This window comes from Sus scrofa, chromosome 14 (assembly GCF_054392235.1).
Source record: "Sus scrofa isolate SSC_HxYL_T2T_F1_AM1 chromosome 14, Sscrofa_HxYL_maternal_Yorkshire_Landrace_v2.0, whole genome shotgun sequence".
In the NCBI taxonomy this organism is placed as follows: Eukaryota; Metazoa; Chordata; class Mammalia; order Artiodactyla; family Suidae; genus Sus; species Sus scrofa.
The window spans coordinates 128740709-128756421 of record NC_139396.1 but is presented as its reverse complement, the minus strand read 5'-3'; the positions used below and the strand labels follow the sequence as shown (position 1 = coordinate 128756421).

The following is a 15713-nucleotide window of genomic DNA, read 5'->3' as shown; positions in this document are numbered from 1 at the left end:
GTCTGTGAGACTGAATAATCAAATACAGTTCACTTAAGTGAATACACATGTCATTTGTTTCATGCCCCACAAGGTTCATTCCCACTCTGTCCAAGTAACAAGTATTCCCTGGAATACTTGTTACCTGAGAACTGCTCTGGAATAGACAGCATGCATTTATGCTATAGGAAAAACATCATGCTCCAACTCTTTCAGATCATGACTCAAAACTATTCTTCTTGTTTTTGACTTGAACATAAACAAGGTTCAGGATAGAGAATGATTAAATGGCATTTATATGCACACTGTGTGCACCATCATGGGTATAAACACCGAAAAGGCACAGATCACAAAAGCTCCCTTGGATCTCTTTTCTTCCTCCTCTTTAAGGCTGAAAACCATAACTGACCCGAAGGATGTGGCCGCCCTGGAAGTGTTTCCAAGGACATCATTGAAGATAGATCAATCTGTTGAGGTCAGAGTTAGAGAACAGAGTCACCCACCATTGATTTTTCTCAACTCCTCCACATGGCAGCAGGCTTCCTCCTGAACTCGGTCCTCAATGCTCCTCTTCCCCATCTCCAAATTCCTCAGCATCATGAGGGAGAAACATCAGCTTTCCTTCTATGACTTTGCATTGCTAAATATGAGTCTTAACAAGAGACAATGCAGAAACTAGGAGGGAGGTCCTAGAGAAGAAGTGAGCTAGTGACACCTGGTAACCTTGCAGGTGGACCAAGCTCTGTTGGGGGGTGGGGGAGGGAAACACTTCAAAGTCCCATATTTCATCCTCCCTACCTCTATTTCCAGTGCTGAACATGCACACGGGCACACCCGCCATATCCTTTAGCATCTCTTTCAAGAACTGAGAGACTGCCCCTTTGAGAAAACTCCTCTCCCAAATCAATCGGAGCTTCCTTCACTGTTTCATATCCACACAACACCATGGTAGGCTTCATGGCAAAATACAGAGTGTACACGGACCACATATTTTTTTCTTAAATTTTTTATTATACTTGATTTATAATGTTCTGTCAATTTCTGCTGTACAGGTGACCCATTCATATATCATGATATCATACACACACACACACACACACACACACACACACAATCTTTTTCACACATTATCCTCCATCATGTTCCATCACAAGAGATCAGATATGGTTGCCTGGATAGGACCTCATTGCCTATCCATTCCAAATGCAATGGTTTGTATCTACTAATCCCAAACCCCAGTCCATCCTGCTCCTTATCCCCTCCCCCTTGGCAACCACTAGTCTGTTCTCCAAGTCCATGACTTTGTTTCTTTTCTGTAGATAGGTTCATTTATGCCATGTGATAGATTCGGATATCAGGGATATCATATGGTATTTGTATTTCTCTTTCTGATTACTTCACTCCATTTGAAAGTCTCTAGTTCCATCTGTGTTGCTGCATCTGCATCATTATTTTTATGGCCGAGTAGTATTCCAGTGTGTATATATACCATATTGTCTTAATCCATTCATCTGTGCTTGGACATTTAGATTGTTTCCATGTGTTGGTTATTGTGAATAGTGCTGCAATGAACACAGGGGTGCATGTATCTTTATGAATGAAAGTTTTGTCTGGACATACACTCAGGAGTGGGACAGCTGGATCATATCAAAGTTCTATATTTAGTTTTTTGAAACACCTCCATACTGTTTTCCATAGTGGCTGTACCAATTTACATTCCTACCAACAGTGTAGGAGGGTTCCCTTTTCTCTGCACCTGCACCAACATCTGTTAGTTATAGACTTACCAATGATTGCTATTCTGACTGGTGTGAAGTGGTACCTCACTGTAGTTTTGAATAGCATTTCTCTAAAGATAAGTGATGGTGAGTATTTTTTCATGTGCCTGTAGGCCATCCGTAGGTGTTTGGAGAAAAGTCCATTTGGGCTTTCTGCCCATTTTCCAATTGGGTTGTTGGTTCTTTTTGCTGTTGAGTCATAGGAGCTATTGGCGCATTTTGGAGACTAAGCCCTTGTCAGTTGCATTGATTGAAAGTGTTTTCTCCCATTCCATAGGTTGTCTTTTTTTTAATGCTTTCCTTTGTTTTGCAAAAGCTTGTCCATTTGATTAGGTCCCATTGGTTTATTTTTGTTTTTATTTCCCTTGCCATGGGAGACTGACCTAAGAAAACATTTGTAAGGTTGATGTCAGAGAATATTTTGTCTATGTTCTCTTCTAGGAGTTTGATGGTGTCATGCCTTATATTTAAGTCTTTAAGCTATTTTGAGGTTATTTTTGTGTATGGTGTGAGGGTGTGTTCTAGTTTTGCTGACCTACATGCAGCTGTCCGGTTTTCCCAGCACCACTGGCTGAAGAGACTCTCTTTTTCCAATTTTATATTCTTGCCTCCTTGTCAAAGCTTCATTGACCATAGGTGTCTGGGTTTACTTCTGGGTTCTCTAGTTCTCTTCCATTTATCTGTATGTCTGTTTTTGGACCAATACCACACAGTCTTGATTACTCTAGCTTTGTAATATTGTCTGAAGTCTGGGAGAGTTATACCTCCTGGTAGGTTTTTTCCCCTCAGGATTGCTTTGGCAATTCTGGGTCTTTTATGGTTCCATGTAAATTTTTCATTTGTTCTAGTTCTGTAAACATGTCTTGGCTAATTTCGTAGGGATTGCATATTGAATTTCTAGATTACTTTGGGGAGTATGGCCATTTTAATGATATGAATTCTTCCAATCCAGGAGCATGGAATATCTTTCCATTTCAATGAATCCTCTTTAATTTCCTCAATTCATGTTTCATACTTCTCAGCATGTACGTCTTTCACCTCCGTAGTCAGGTTTATTCCTAGGCATTTAATTTTTGGGGGTGCAACTTTAAAAATACTGCATATTTATATTCCCTTCCTAATATTTCATTGTCAGTAAACAGAAATGCAACCGATTTCTGAATGGTAATCTTGTACCCTGCTACTCTGTTGAATTCATTGATCAGTTCAGGTAGTTTTTGTGTGTACTTAGCGTTTTCTATAGACAGTTATCAGATCATCTGCATAGAGTGACAGTTTTACCTCTTCTCTTCCAATGTGAATACATTTTATTTCTCTGTTGGTCTGATTGCTGTGGCTAGGACTTCCAATCCTATGTTGAATAAAAGTGGTGAGAATGGGCATCCTTGTCTTGTTCCAGATTTCAGTGGGAAGGCTTTCCACTTTTCTGCATCTATTACATTGCCTGAGGGTTTGTCATAAATGGCTGTGATCATGTTCAGATATGTTCCCTGTATACGCACTTTGGTAAGAGTTTTTCTCATGAATGGATGTTGGATTTTGTCAAGTGCTTTTTCTTTACCTCTTGAGATGATCATGTGGTTTTTGGCTTTTCTTTTGTTAAGGTGGTATAGGACATTAATTGATATGCTTATATATATTGAACCATCTCTATGAAATTGGGGTGAACCCCATTTGGTAGTTGTGTATGATCTTTTTTATATGTTGTTGGATTCAGTGGGTTAAAATTGTGTTGAGAATATTTGCATCTATATTCATCAAAGATATTGGCCTATGATTTTCTTGTTTGGTAGTATCTTTGCTCAGTTTTGGTATTAGGGTGATGGTGGCTTCATAGAATGCCGCTGGGAGGGTTCCATGTTCTTCAACCTTTTGGAAAAATTTTTAAAAGTGGGTATAAGTTCTTCTTTGTATGATTGGTAGAATTTGCCTGTGAAGCCATCTGGTCTTGGACGTTTGTATGTAGGGAGTGTTTTTATGACATACGCAATTTAAATTCTAGTGATCAGTCTGTTCAATTGATCTATTCCTTCATGATTCAGTTTTGGAAGGCTGCATGCCTTTAGAAAGTTGTCCATTTCTTCTTGGTTGTGAAATTTGTTGGCATATAATTGCTCATAGTATTCTCTTATGGTTTTTTGTATTTCTGCAGTATCCGTTGAGATCTCCTTTATCAATTGTACTTTTGTTTGAATTCTTTCTCTGCTATTCTTAGGAAGTCTGGCCATAGGTTTGTCAAATTTGTTTACCCTTTCACAGAACCAGATCTTGGTTTTATTCATCTTTTTCTATCATTTTTGAATCTCTCTTTTATTGACTTCCTCTAATCTTTTTGATTTCATTCCTTCTGCTGACTTGAGGTTTTGTCTAAGTCTTTTAGGTGGTAGGTTAAGTTGTTGATTTAAGATTTTTCTTCTTTTTGAGGAAGGCTATGAACTTCCCCCTTGGAACTGTTTTTGAGGCATCCATAGATTTGGAATGGTTGTGTTTTTGTTACCATTCCTCTCAAGATATTCTTAAATTTCCCTTTTGATTTCCTTTTTATCCCATCGGTTTTTTAGTAGCATGTAGGTTGGTCCTCATGTGGGCAGTTTTTCTCACTTATTTTCCTGTGGTTGACTTCTAGTTTCACACCATTGTGGTCAGAGAAGTTACTTGAAATAATTTCTATACTCTTAAATTTGTTGAGGTTAGTTTTGTGCCCCAGTCTGTGGTCAATCCTTGAGAATGTTCCATGTGCACTTCAAAAGAATGGACATTCTGATTTTCTTCAATGTAATATCCTGAAAGGATCAATTATGCCTACACCTTCTATTGTGTCATTTAGGATCTCTGTTGCCTTGTTGATTTTCTGTCTGGAGGATTTGTCCATTGATGTGAGTGGGGTGTTAAAGCCTCCTAGTTTTATTGTGTCCCCATCAATTAATCCTTTTCCGTCTCTTCATATTTGTTGTATGTATTTGAGTGCTCCTAAATTAGGGGCACATATATTGATGAATGTAATAGCCTCTTCTTGAATGGATCCCTTGAAGGACATTAAACACTGTCCTTCTTTGTATTTCTCTGTGGCCTTTGTCACTTTTCCAGCAGTTTGTTTGTTTGTTTTTTTCCTTTTAGATCTGTATACTGGCTTAAGTGATTCCTTTGCAATTGTGGTTTCCTCCATCCTATTTCTTCTCAGTTCTTTTTTATTTAGAGGAGCCCTTTCAGTATTTCTTTTAGAATAGGTTTAGGATTGCTCTGCTCTTTTGGTTTTTGTTGGTTGGGGAAATTCCTCTATTTTAAATGATACTCTTGGCTGGTAAAAGCATTTTAGGCTGCAAATTTTTCCCTTTTAGATATCTGAATATACCTTGCCACTGGCCCATAGTGTTTCTAGAGAGAAAACAGCTGAGAGCCTTAAGGGGGGAGTGGTTCCCTTACAATTAACTCTTTGTTTCTCTCTTGATGCCTTTAGAATCCTCTCTTTAACTTTTGCCATTTTTATTATAATATGTCTTGGTGTGGGTCTATTTGAGGTCAAATGGTCTGGGGCCCTCTCTTCTTCCTATATCTCGATATCTGTTTCCTCCAGATTTAGAACATTTTCAGCCATAATTTCTTCAAATATATTTTCAATCCCCTTTGCTTTTTCCTCTCCTTCTGGAATCCCTATTATGTGTAGATTGTCCAGCTTTATCTTATCCCACAGGTCTCTGGTACTGCTTTCATGTGTTTTCATTTGTTTTTCTGTCTGCTGTCCTGATTGGGTGATTTCCAGGATTCTATCTTCCAAGTCACTAAGCCATTCCTATGCATTATTCATTCTGCTCTTCAGGGCCTTTCACTTGGCTTGTGTCTCTGACAATGAACTTTCTCATGTTGGTTGGCTCCTCCTTATATGTTCTAGATCCTTTCTAAAGTAATCCGCATTACTGTTCATATACACTCTTAACTGCTTTGTATTCATTCTAATTCCTTCAGTATTTCCACTGTCTCCTTTTTGAACTTGGTGTCTGTTAGACTGCAGAGGTCAGTGTCTGTTTCATTTTTTGCTCCTTCAGGGGGAACCTTTCTGTTCTTTTAACTAGAAATGGTTCCTGAGCTTCTTCACTTTGCTTATATTTTTCTCATTCTGTGAGTTTAAAGAAAACAGCTCCCAAAATCTTGGAAGGCTTTTTAAATGTGGGAGCACCTCTGGGTATTTTGTAAAGGTTTACTGTTTCTTTTCAAGCTGCTTTTGGTTTGGATGATGGCTGTCTCTTTCCTTAGTGTGTGCAGGCTGTTAACCCCTTGTCAGGGTGCTGTGTGTGCTTCCAGGGAGGTGGAGCCACCAGGCCAGGCTAGTAGCAAGTGTCTGGTTGCTGGGCCGTTGATATTGACAAGAACCCATAGAAGGTGGTGCAGCCTGCTCCCAGTTGCTGGGCTCTGGGAAGTGGCAGTTATCCTCAGGCAGGTGTAAAATGTGCCTGGAGCATTTGGCAGTGGCAGCAGCAGGCCATGTGCATTCCCAGGGGAGTGAGAGTAATACCAGGTGGTGCTCAGTTGCAGGGTCCTCCTCTGTGGCAACCTGCAGGGCTGCAGCTCTTGGCTTTTCACAGACCCCTAGCAGTGGCAGGCAATGCCCACCTCTGGAGTCTGAGATGGCTGAGACTGACCCCACTGCCCAGAGATCATGCAAGAGATATGCCATCACACTTAGCCCATGCAGGAGGCACCACCACCCCAGTCCACACAAGAGGGGCCAGTGCCCATAGCCTGTGTAGTAATCACCTCGGTGCCCATAGCCTTGCCCTCCAAGAGTCCACACATGCACTGAGAAAGATATTCCTATGGAAATCTACCTCACCTCCTCCAGTCTTCCCCAACAATAGCACCTTGCTTCTCATGTGGGCCCAGACCAACTCCCAGGGTGCCTCAGATCTGGTGATCCACTCCCTAGTCCTTGGCACACCAATCCCTAACCCCTCATATTGTCTCCACACAGCCAACCCTAGTCCTGTCCCCAGTACTGACCTCCTCAGCCTGAGTCTCAGCACCCAGGCCCCTGCCACTTGACTCAAGCTGTGGTGTCCTTGGAGGTGGTACTGACCATCTGAGCAGCTCTCTGTCTGCATTGCCCTCCTCAGTTCAGCTGTTGCATGTTTCCTGGAGGCTTTGAGATCCCAGCATCTTGGCTGATCTCCCCATCAGTCCCAGGGTGTGGGTTCCTTTCCTCTTTCACAGCTCCCTCTCAGGAGTTTTAGTCCTGTCCTGATTCCTTTCTCTCTCTCATTTCTGCATTTGTTATACCCAGTTAGGTGGAGGCTTTCTTCCCCTTTCTTTGAGGTTTAAGGTCTTCTGCCAGTGTTCAGCACAAGTTCTGTGCAAATCGTTCTACATGTAGATGGTTTTTTTGGATGTGTTTGTGGGAGAAGGTAAATGCCACATCTTATTCCTCTGCCATCTTGATCGTGCAGGGCTGTAGACTTTTGAGAACTGGGAATGGAGATGCATATAATAGCAAAAAAATAAAATAAAATAAATATTTGATAATATATTGTACCTGATGCAGAATGTATTATCATGCTACTATTATGTTTTTATTCTGCCACATACAGCCTCAAATATTTCTGAACTTAATACATAAATATGATGGTAATTATTAGAGCTCCCACTTATGGATGTCCTGTGATGTGCCAGGCAATCCCCTGAGCAACTGGCACACAGATTACAATGAATCCTCTTATCAGCACCTTTAGCAGGTTTATTTGCTCCACTTATAAATAAGGAAACTGAGGTCAGGGAATGCTATTTATTTATTTATTTTTGACTTTTTGCCATTTCTTGGGCCACTCCTGCGGCATATGGAGGTTCCCAGGCCGGGGGTTGAATAAGAGCTGTAGCCACCCGCCTACGCCAGAGCCACAGCAACTCAGGATCTGAGCTGCATCTGCAACCCACACCACAGCTCATGGCAATGCCGGGTCCTTAACCCATGAGCAAGCCAGTTATTGGACCCACAATCTCATGGTTCCTAGTTGGATTCATTAACCACTACATTATGAGAGGAACTCCTCTATTTCATTTTTAGCATCCCGTGGTTAGTATACAGAGGCTTCAAAGCTGGTGCAGCCCTAAATTAAATAAAATAAAAAGTAAAAAATAAAACAAAAACATAGAAACAAAAATCAGATAATTCAAATATCCATCCTAGTTTGAGATCTGCTAGCAGTACTAGCACAAAAAGAGAGTAAATGTCATAGAGGCAGTGCCAGGACATGCAGCATCTCATGCAAGAACAGTATTGTCCATTCTGTAGCATTCCTAGGGTCCAGACAGCAGCTTCCTGCAGAATCCAAATGAATGCTCTGACCACCAGCTGGACCCTGACTCATCACATCTTTCACCTGAAGAAAACACACAACTCACATAGGACCTGGCTTCTCTAAGGAAATCTCTACGCACCAAACACTTCACTTACTTTTTAGCTTCAGTGCAAAATCATAGCAAATGGCTATGAAACAAAGAAGGGAAGCAACACTCCCAACTTTTGCCACTTCATTATTTTGATTCTACTATATAAAGACCTAAATTTTACTCTCCTCACAAAACACATTACTTCATTCCTCTATTTATAATAACGACAGGCCTGAAAATCCAAGGGACATATCAAATTTTGCAGGGAGTAATTTGCTTCACAATGACCTATTTCTTACACCTCGCTCACAGGAATATATATTAGTTTTAGAGTTGGGCTTAATTTAATTACCCTTTGCAACACAACAAAGGAGCTCAAAACTTAGTTACATTGGTTAAGGACTTGCCAATGTTCTTAATGTCTAATTCTAGACTATTTCTGAGAATTGGGAGAGGAGTGGGGCCAGGCAGAAGCTTTCCCTTCCCAGAGCTCTGTTTCCAGAGTGGGGGGAGAAGAAGACAGGAGAGACAGAGCACCAGGACCACAACCAGACCCATGATGCTTTCTCTTCTTAAACAGACAACTGTGAGCCTGAAATGTAACTTTTATAATAGTCTAAAGCTTTTAAATGATCCCTGCTCTATCACCTTTCGTCCCCCTGATTGAAACAAACCAATCAGTTATAGCCACTTTGTACTCTATTCTGAGTCAATTTTGCCCCACTGATAAAAATAAAAATAAACTGTCCTTTAGGTCTGTTTTCTCTGTGTCCAGTTGAAATAAGAGTTTTAACTAAGGAACAACTTCACCTTGACTAAAAATGCAGCTGCAAGTCTTTCCAGTTATGCTCACTTCATACCACCCTTCTTGTAATAATGTAGCAACCGTGTGCCCTATGTCCTAGCGAGCAGCCCTGCTAATTGTGTACCCAGCATTGCTTATCAGTTCCGCTTCTGTTACCTTGCTTGCTCAGTTTCTTAGGGATGAACGCTGTCTGCTTGGGGAAGGGGGAGGTCCAGGATGCTTACATGGGAAAATCAAGACCTTGTAATGAATAAAAGTTGCTGGAGAACAAAGACCTGGTACTCAGGTACTGGAGGTGACTCCTCTGAGCCCACACTGGTGCTGAATAAACATTGCTTTTCCATATATCTGAGTGCCATTTGTCTCCTTCCACTGCCACACTTTGTGTGGTTTCCACAACACAGTGATCACTCTGGAAATTCTGGTGCCATTGTCCTGGGTTTGGTCCAGGTATTGATCATTTTTCTTTTTAAAGGGTAGGGACTCCATTGTGCAGTCAGGATTATGAACCACTGAGATAAATACTTTGATGCCGAAAAGGGCTCATAACACTGGATTCAAATCAATGACCAGCTGGGAGGTAATGACTCTGAGGACAATTGGTGTATTCTATGCCTTTTTTATTTTTGTTTTTAATGTTGATTTTGTAATGCTGTATCTAACACCAGGACCCTTTGTCCTTGAAAATGTAAGATTTTAAAAGATTTTAAGGTACTGTACTAGCATGACATGTCCCTATATATAGAATAGTTAATGATGACGTATTTAATAGAATTTTAAAATAAAAATAAATAACTATGGTTCAGGCATCCAACATGAAGCCAGATAAGTCACTGTAGATATGGTTTCAGACATGTTCCTGCATCACTGAGAACTTTAAATCTGAACTGTGTCAAATTCAAGGACTCCCACTAGCTGCTCTCAAACCAGTATATGCTAGGCGTTGCCACTATGGCACAGTGGGGTCAGCAGTGTTCCTGGAATGCTGGGATGCAGGCTCGTTCCCAGCCTGGCACAGTGGGTTAAGGATCCACTGTTGCTGCAAATGCAGCTTGGATCTGACCCCTGGCCTGGGAACTCCATATGCCATGGGGCAGCCAAAAAAGGAAAAACAAAAGCAATATATGCTAGGAAGGCTAGCTGCAATCTTCTATTTTCAAAGTTCCCTCCACCCTCACAACGATGCAACCATGTCAAACCCCAACCAATCCTTACCTATCAAGAATCCTTACTTAGGATAACTTGATCCCCTTGCTGTACAGTGGGAAAATAAAATAAAATAAAATAAAATAAAGAATCCTTACTTCTTGTTATTCCCAATCCTAATCCTTGACAAAACTATTATCTACCCTTGAGGCTAGAAATAAATAAATTTCCGCATTTTGTACTCCTGAAGAACACAGTCTAATTTCTTGGATATGTGTCTCCTGGCCTGCAGTCTAACAAACTCCAAATAAACACCCATCAATTTCAACCAGATCTCCAATCTCAAAGCTCTTGGTTAACACTAACAGAATTCACACATCTTGAAAGATCAAACGCATATAAAATAATTACCTAAGTAAATGAACATGGCTTTGACATTGAAATGCCACATCTACCCCCACCAAAATAAACACTGGAAGATGGAGAATATGATTTTGCAGTTTTCAAATGGGAGGAAGCGGGATTCTGAGTGAACGCAAGAGATGTTCAGTGTCCCCTGGCTCATAAATAACAAAACTTCGATTTAAACTGAGATCTTCTGATGCTCATTGTAACGCATTCACTGACACCACAGCTGCCCCCAAAACAATTTCAGAAATACAAAACCAAGTCTCTCAAATTATTACTCTGAATAGTACACCTGACTGACTGTTTGCAAAATTATAACAGTAAACAGCATCCCTGCCTGGACTCAAAGGAACACAGGGTCACAGATTCTCAGGAGAAGAAATGAAAAGTAGTGATTCTCCCCTCTCCATCACCAAAGAGGCAAAATTTGTTCAGGTAACTGAGGGAAAAAGAAATCTCAAGCATGGCATGGGCAGGGCTTGAGAAACTATGCCTCAGGCCTCCCAACTGCCTCAGGACACAAGGCCTTCTATTGCCTTTTGGCATCTGTCTTCATCAGAGATGATGAGGTGAAGTACACACCGTGTTAATCAAAATTTTAGAAAATGGAGACCTGATTGAAACTAAGAGGTGTTGACTTGGAGTCAGGACTGTAGCATGCCAGATATAGATTCAAGAAACATTTACCAAACTAACGGCTACCAAAGAGGAAATGTATGGGCCTCGAGGCAGACAGCAGGAGGTTGGGATTAACATATACACACTACTATATATAAAATAGATAAGTAACAAGGGCCTGCTGTGTAGCACAGGGAAATCTCCTCAATATTCTATAATAACTTGTATGGGAAAAGAATCTAAAAAAGAGTGGATACATGTATAACTGATTCACTTTGCTGTACACCTGACACTAACACAACATTGTAAGGCAATTATACACCAATACAGTTTTAAACTTTAAGAAACAAAACAGGAACACTCATGTTCCACTAGACTATGAAATGGGATAGGCTTATAAAGGCAAGACACAAAACAACATACATTGATTATCAAGAACATCTTAGATCTGGCAAGTAAGAGCTCCTGTTAAGGAAGTATTGGTTGGGGTCAGAAATTGTTGCATAGCTACAATGGAGACCTAAGACCATAAGATTGCAGCTAGTGGGTGTTGTTATGAATAAGGCTGGTCCCATTCTTGGGTCTAGCGCATTTCAAAGAAAATTCAAGTTCTCAGTGGTGCAGAGATATGTTCAAGACCAGATCTTTGGTGGCTTCCAGTCTCCATTTTTGTATGTCTAACTGTGATTACTCCATGGGATTTCAACATCTCATCAACAGCAAGGAAGGGAGATTTTACAGAGAATGAAAGGTGTGGATTCAGTGGAGGTTAGGCAGCAGGGACTTCATTAAACAGACCTGTAGCACAGAACCAGCACAAGAAGCAGACCCAAACCGGAGATGATATGTAGTGGTCATGAGGACCTAAATATCACTGGAATAACAAAACATTACTAGATTACTGACAGTACTTTACAAACATGTGCTCTAAAAGATATCGTATTTGTTCTAAATTGATTACAGCAGTTATTTCCAAGTTGTTCTAGTAAGGAAAAAATAAATTTGTCAGGACCTAGTCCCCAAATGTTTTATTCCTCATGTTTTATTCCCAATGGAAAACAATTTTCACACCTTAATAACTCTTTTGATTCTCTCAATTACCTTTGCCTAAGGTGAAATTACTTCCACTTTGTGGATGAGGAAATGAGCCTTGGAGAGTCAGTACGTGGGTGTGGGACACAGTATCTTCAAGTAGTACACCTTACAATGGATCTTCCATCTCATGAATCACACGAGCTTCCCTCCAGACAAAATTCAGGTCACAGGGTCACCACTTACAGAATGTGTGCAATATTTCGTGATTCTCTCTAGTCAATGATGTTACAAGGCATGTCAATGTAGTTAATAATTACTCCACCATGTGATTAAAATGAGGGCCAGAAAAGTTTAGTTTTGTAACCTTTAAACTTGAGTGAGTCCAAGATTTGGTGTAACCTCTATTAGAACAAAGAGAAACAGTACTTGGCTGCCTAACTTACACAGCTCTAAACTCTAAAACAACTGCACTAGGTTATTTTAGATGAAATACACATAGTCACTTTCTACAGAGCAACCATTTTATTCCTACAGAAATGAATGTCCCTGCTCTGCTCCACATTCCATCTGTTGAAGCCATCACTATTTCTAAAATGAAAGAGTCAAAAACAATTACTGAGGGTATCTCTGAAATCACTTCTTTCTTCCAATGAGCAGTTAGTGACAGGGAGACAGAATGGCCTTGCTGCCTTAGTAAAATGCCTTGTAGTGGAATCCCAGTTTTTCAACTTCCAGTTCAATGGCATCTCATAACAAATGGCATTTCTGTTGCTGTCTAAATGAACAGGAAAACATAAATATTAAGCCCTCCACTGTCACAGAGTAATGCAAACTTCAGGCTGGCTGGAATTGCAGGTTCTGGGTTTTCTTCCTAAGTAATAGAATGTATTTTTAGAGCAGTTTTAACATCAAAATATATCTAGGCAAAAAGTACATAGTTTTCACACACTCCTTCCCCACACACCCAGCCTTTCCCAACATCAACAACCCTCACCAGTGTGGTACATTTCTCATCATCAATGATACAACATTGACAAGTACCATACGTATGACATATCATACGACATACACCAAAGTCAAAGATTACACTCTTTGTATATTCTTTGGATTTTGATGAAAGAAGAATGACCTGTACCCACCATTAAAGTATCATACAGGATATTTTCACTGCCCTAAAAATGCTCCATGGCCCATCAATCCATCCCTCCTTCCCAGGACCCTGGGAACCACTGATCTTACTTTATCGCCATAATCTTGCCTTTTCCCAAACGTTATGGAGCTAGAATTAGACAATACATAGCATTCAAATTGATTTCTTTCACTCAGTAATGTGCTTAAGATTCCACTGTGTGTTTTCATGACTTGATTCCTCACTCCTTTTTAACAAGAAATAATATTCTATTCTATTGATGTATCATAGTTTGTTTATACACTCGCCAATTGATGGACACTTTGGTTGTTCCCACGTTTGGGCATAAATTTATGAATAAAGCAACTATAAACCTTAATTGTATAAATAAATGTTTTACTTTATGAACATATTTTATGAAACCTGCTTTATGAAATGATGCAACCAACAAGGGCCTAATCTCCAAACAACTCATACAACTCAGCACAAAAAAAACCCAAACCATCCCTTTCAAAAATGGGCAGAAGACCTAGACATTTCTCCAAAGAAGACATATGGATGGCCAATAGGTACATGAAAAGATGCTCAAAATCACTAATTATTAGAGAAATGCACATCAAAACTGCAAGGAGGTACCACCTCACACTGGTCAGAATTGCCGTCATTAACAGGTATACAAATAACAAAGGCTGGAGAGGGTATGGAGAAAAGGGAACCCTCATATACTGCTGGTAGGAATGTAGATGGGTACAACCCATGGAAAACAGTATGGATATGCTTCAGAAAACTAAATATAGAACTACCATATGACCCCAAAATCCTACTCCTGGGTAATTATCCAGACAAAACTTTCGTTCAAAAAGATACCTGCAGGAGTTGCCTTTGTGCCTCAGTGGTTAATGAACCTGACTAGGATGCATGAAGATGTGGTTTCAATCCATGGCCTTTCTCAGTGTGTTTAAGGATCCAGCGCTGCAGTGAGCTGTGGAGTAGGTTGCAGATGCAGCTCAGATCCCACGTTACTGTGGCTGTGGTATAGGTTGGCAGCTGTTCCCATGTGATGCCCAGCCTGTGAATTTCATATGCCTCGGGTGTGACACTAAAAAGTAAAAAAAAAAAAAAGGATATATGTACCCCTATATTCATTGCATCACTATTCACAAGAGCCAAGACATGGAAACAATCTAAATGTCCACTGAGAGATAAATGGATGAAGAAGATGTGGTACATATTCACAATGGAATACCACTCAGCCATAAAAAGAACAAAATAATGCCATTTGTAGCAACATGAATGGAATTAGAGACTCTCATGCTGAGTGAAGTCCCAGTCAAGAAGAGAAAGACAAATGCCATTTGATATCATATATCTGGAATAGAATATATAGCACAAATGAACCTATCTACAGAAAAGAAACTTACAGACATGGCGAACAGATGTGTGGTGGCCAGGGGGAGGGGGTAAGGAGTGGGATGGAGTGGGAGTTTGTAATTGGTAGATGCAAACTATTGCATTTAGAATGGATAGGCAATGAGTTCCCCTGCTGTATAGCACAGGGCACTATATCTAATCACTCATGATGGAACATGTTGCAGGATAATGTGAGAAAAAGAATGTATACATATGTATAACTGGGTCACTTTGCTATATAACAGAAATTGACACAGCACTTAAAACTAACTAGAATAAAAAAATTAAGGAAAAAAAGTCCATGGCCCCATGTACACTCTGTATTTTGGCATGAAGCCCACTGTGGTACTGTGTGGATATAATGCCACGTGGATGCAACGTGGATGCAACTGGAGATTCTCATACTAAGTGAAGTAAGTCAGAAACAGAAAGGCAAATACCACATGATACCACTTATATGTGTAATCAAAAATATGACACAAATGATCCCATCTAAAAAACAGAAGCTGACCCAGACATAAAGAACAAACGTGTGGTTGCCAAGGGGCACAGAGTAAGGGGTGGGATGGACAGAGAGTTTGGGGTTGGCAGAGGTCCTACTGTACAGCACAAGGATCTATTGATTTCTTATTTTCAATTTCATAGGTGTCTGCTGATATTTGGTTTCCTTCTTCTGTGGAATTTTATATAATTTTCCTCCTCTTTCTCTAATTCCCTAAGGTGGACATTTTACATTATTGATCTTAAATCTTCTTTCTTTTCTAATATATGAATGGACTCTCTACATTTCCCTCTAAGCACTCCTTTCATTCTATCTCATAAATTTTGGTAAGTTGGATTTTCATTTAATTTAGTTCAAAAATATCTTTTAATTATCTTGAGATTCCCCTTTGACCTAGGTTGATTTAGACGTGTGTTGTTTTGTCTCAAATATCTGGGGACTTCCCAGGTAATTTTTTTAGAGAATACTACAAGCAGTTAACACCAACCAACTGGACAACCTAAAAAGAAATGGATCCATTTCTGG

General features: G+C 40.1%; 1 pseudogene; it reads right to left on the bottom strand.

Annotated features, from left to right (window-relative positions):
* LOC110256856 (cytochrome P450 2C19-like) overlaps positions 1 to 8693 on the bottom strand; it is a 50834-nt pseudogene extending 42141 nt beyond the window's left edge.
* Positions 8694 to 15713: the final 7020 nt, after the last annotated feature.